A 4,831-nucleotide genomic window follows, 5' to 3' on the forward strand; every position below is an offset into this window, starting at 1 on the left:
AAAGGGAGTCAGAATAATAAGAAAAGCTGGCTAGAAACAAGGCAAGCTGTGGCTGGACATTTCATGAGAAAGAACAGACTGCGTATGTGATTTATTTGGGAGCTGGGTAGTGGGCACCCCCCAAAAGCCTAAAGAGCAAAGAGAAAAAGAGCAACAAGAGTCATCCTTGTCTCTGAGGCCAATAAGGTAACTGGATGAGACAGTCAAGGGTAAGCAAGCCCTGCTCACGGCAGTGCTGGAGAGTGTAGCTGTCCCAGTTAGCCGGGACAGTCTTGGTTTCTGATGGCTCTTCGGGGTAATGGCTTCACTCAGACCTTTTACTCTCAAATGTACCATGCTTAGAGCATCAATTCCATGACCTCTTATGGTATGGGCCACATACAAAGCTGACCACAAACAAGGTATTCATCGACCTGAGTGATACGGATTAAGATCAGGGGTCATCCCTAACATTGGGGCCCTATACCACCTACTTTTGGTTGGAGTGGAAGTTTCAATTTCACTGTCTTTTTCCCCTGAAGTCTGGCTCCATCTGCCTTTGCAGCTTTAGTTTTCTTGTCTTGGGTTTGCTTCTTCTATAATCAGAATCAAAGGGCAGAGTGGATCACTCAGTGCACAAGTTATGGCTCTAATATGCACACAACTATTTTGCTTGGATAGTCAGCCTAAACACAGGTCTTGGATCCCGACTGCTAGAGCAACGCACCTTACCCTGCACACAACTTGTCAATCGGTGGATTTTGATTTTTTTTTTAAGATTTCTTTATCTATGTATATCAGTGTTTTGCCTGCATGTATGTCTATGTGAGGGTGTTGGATCCCCTGGAACTAGAGTTAACAGACAGTTGTGAGCTGCCACGTGGGTGCTGGGAACTGAACCCCGGGTCCTCTAAAAGAGCCACCAGTGTTTTTGACCTCTGTGCCATCTCCCCGGCCCCAATCTGGTTTTTCTAAAGCTCCTCTGGCAAATCCTCTTGTCAACTGTGGGCAATCCTCTGGGGACTGTGAGCTGTCCCCTCCTTCCATTCTCTTGGCTTCCTTTCTCACCTCTGGATTGTCTCTTTCTGTGGGATGGGTAAGCTGTTGGGAACGTGGTGTCAGTGTCCTGGTAAAGGTGTGACACCAGACCCTGCTATGCCTCCTTGAGCCAGCCTCATTCCTCTTGGAGACAGACAAGTCACTTGCTCCTCTTGGAGGAAGAGTCCAAACAGCCCTTGGTAGCCCAAATGCAAGCAGCCCCTGGACTCGCTGCTTCTGAACTTGGATGGCCTGTGTGGGCTCTCTTCACTGTCCCAATTATATTAAACTTATTTTAAAAATATTAATTGACAGCTTAGACCTATTTTCTGTCTTGTCACATTTGCCTTCTATCTTTCAGGGATTCCACAACATCACGTTCTTTTTCAAGGTGTAATAGATACTGTTGAAATGATATGTTCTTTTGTTATTCATGACTGTGTAGAGGGGGTGGGGTCAGAGCCTGCGCTCATCATTTGGATCCAGTGTCAGGCATTCTGGTTTTGTTTGTTGTTGTTTTGGAGTTTGGATGTTTATGTTTTCTTTGAAGTGAGACTCTGAAACAAATTTTAGCCAGGGACTGAGAGTTTTCTTCTACAGGGGTATAGGAAGCAAAGGGTCCTTACAGGGGAGAAACTTTGAATTTATGTCCTGCGACGCAGTCCTGAGTCCAGGATGCTGCTCACCAGTGTGTCACACAGTGTCCTCGCCATCCAGGGTGCCCTCACCTTGCTTCTGTTAATGTCTACTCCTACCTTTCAAGTCACTCCTTAGCCTCTGGGGCTCATGCCAACCTTTGCCCACCTTCCCATTTCTCCCCACCCTGGGCCTCACCTTCCTCATGCTCTGTGCTCTGTTTACTCAGGGAGGGGGTTTCGGGGACAGAGCAATGCCCAGCCAGTCCAGCGGAGCTGGAGCAGGCTCTTCTAAGGTTAGGGACTGGTGGGATCACGGAGTCAGAGTCTCCAGTTTTCTCACCTACCTGCAGCTGCTTTTCCTTCTCTTCTTTTTCTTTTGGTGTTTCCTTTTTCTCATCTTGATCAGACTCCTGCAATCAGAATTGGGTTGTATGGTGATCTGAACAAGAATGGTTGCTAGAGACTCACAGATTTGAATGCTCGGTCAACAGGGGTGACACTATGGAAGGATTAGGAGCTGTGGTCTTGTTGGCTTTGAGGTTTCAAAATCCCCATTCCAAGCCCTGAGTGTCTCTCTCTCTCTCTCTCTCTCTCTCTCTCTCTCTCTCTCTCTCTCTCTCTCTCTCGCCCTTGCTCTCTCTTGCCTGCAGATTCATTTGTAGAACTCTGAGCTATTTTTCCAGCACCATGATGAAAATAGACTAAACCTCTGAGACTGTAAGCAAACCCCAATTAAATGCTTTCTTTTATAAGGGTTACTGTGGTCATAGTGTCTCTTCACGCCAAGAGAACACTGTGACAGCTGGGTTGCTGCAGGATATTTGATTGCACGCACACTCTCTGAGACTGTTAATAAAGTTAAACCTTGAATTAAGAGGTGGGGTCCATGACTAACTGATCAGAATTAGCCATAGAGATTTTGGAGGACCCAGATAGAGAGGTACAGGAAGAGAGAGGGAGGGGCTTGCAGAGATTCTCTGGCTTTTCAATCTGGGAAGGTGGAGAGGAGTCAGCTAGTTGTTTCTAGACTGCTTTCTTGATCTACCAGGTTCATACCCCAATATCTGCTTCCTGAGCTTTTATTAATAATAGAGCAATATAGGTAAATGTTTCACTGGGTCATGGGTGAAGACTAATTTCTCTGGATATGTCTAATGCCCCAGCTCCCTATTTTATTCCTCAAGTCCACGGCCTCATCCAGTGTTTCCTTCTGTTAAGGGCTAAGTCTTTACCCCAGGGAAGGCAAGTCTGACAGAATCTTACTCAACACTGACTGACCATGGTGGGAAGTCAGGGGTCAGATGTTCATTCCCCTCTTGGCATTACTCCTTTAGCTTCAGGAGGGGCGGGACAGGTGGTAAAGGAGGAGATGCCCATGACATCACAAGGATTATCTGTGACTTATGGGCCAGGTTGTCTTCTCCTAGCTCAAAGATACTGGGTGAAGAGGAAACACTTTGACTGTTACCCTCCTGTCAGGAATGGACTGGAGATGTCGGGCTGACACATGAGTTTTTATTGCCTCAGTGGTGACCACTGTTCCTTCCCACACCAGGAGGGCCCATCATCTTGTCACAGGAAGGGACATGGGCCTTCCCACCCTGCTGTCTCAAGCTGGGTTTCCCTGATACCCTCTGCCTGTTTCCATGGTGTCTATGACACCTGTCTCATAATAATGTCTGGCAGCCCTCTGGAATTTTTCCAGAGACCAGGACCAACAGTTGCTGGTCTTCACTGTTCATTTTCAGCCATTCCCATGGTCCTCCAGCCTCAAAACTCTGCCTTCTTTCACCTTTTAATTTCCGCCTCCTCTCTCCTTCCCTCCTGAGCCACTCTCTGGAACTGTCCGGGGGAAATCTTGATGCTTTGGTCATTGTCACAGTTACTACCACAGGGGAATGTCACCTTGTGTCATTACTGATGCTGCTTGTCACTGTCACTAGTGCTATAGCTCTTTTGCCGCTGTCCCCGCTGTCCCTCTACTGTGGCTCCTGTCGTAGCCATCACGGCTACTATCAGACTGCTCCAGTTCCGCTGCCACCCCACTGCCATGGCTTCCTTGTTGCTGTCATCGATGCTGTACTCATGGTGGCCAGCGCTGCTGGTGTGGCTCCATTGCCACTGCCACTGCCAGCTGCTGGCCACGCCCCCAGTTCCACGGTTGGCACTGCCCTGGCTGCTGACCACTCCTGTGACTCCGCTAATGCCATGGCAGAGCTGTTCCACCATCTTTGCTGCAGGGCAGCAGCTCAGCCCCCTCTACTAGTGATGGAGTCAAAACGAGGCAAGGAAACTATGACTAGAGAGAAGCTTTGCGTTGGGCCCAATGTTACCACACTGTTCTGTTGTTTATTTTGGGGTATGTGATGTGTGCTGAGGGGGCAACCCAGGAAGTTGTGTCTCAGATCACAAAGCAATCCCAACAAACCTGGCTAGATAGTCAATCACAGCAGAGCTTTATGCAAATGAAGGACATGCATCATGACATTGGTCCCTTATGGATTGATCGGTCAGAACAGTCACTGCTAGGCTATTAGAGGGTGTGCGTCCCCTCTGATCTGGGTGGAAAAAGTTGCAGTTTCCTTTAGTGTTCCCCAAGTTTTGTGACAGCTATCAGTTCAGAGCGACAGTTTGAACCAGCTGTGGCTGTGGCTGCACCTTTAGGAGCAAGGGCTGTGCTTCAGCAGCAAGCAGCTGTGGTTATTATGCAGCTTCCTCAGAGTGTCAATGGAATATTCAACACAGTCCACTGTGGGCTTACAGGTAGTTCGATTGGCTGCCTGACTGAGAATCCTTTGTTCCAAGTAGCCAGGACATCAGGGAGGAGTTAAACAGCTGCCAGTTAGGAATTCTCAGCTACCATGTTTACTTGCATGATGCCATGTCCCACCATGATGTTAATGGACTGAACCTTTGAACTGTAAGCTGTCTAATTAAATGTTTTTCTTTATAAGAGTTGCTATGATCATAGTGTCTGTTCACAGCAATAGAGACCCTAAGACAAGTACTTTTATATTTAAAAAAAATTAAATTGAAATATAATTACATAATTTCCCCCTTCCTTTTCCTCCCTCCAATCCCCCTTGTCCCATCTCCAACCTCTTACATATGCCCCCTCACCCTTTCTCAAATTAGTAGCCTCTTTTTATTTATTATTGTTATACATACATGATGTG

This window comes from Microtus ochrogaster, chromosome 5 (assembly GCF_000317375.1).
Source record: "Microtus ochrogaster isolate Prairie Vole_2 chromosome 5, MicOch1.0, whole genome shotgun sequence".
Classification (NCBI taxonomy): domain Eukaryota; kingdom Metazoa; phylum Chordata; class Mammalia; order Rodentia; family Cricetidae; genus Microtus; species Microtus ochrogaster.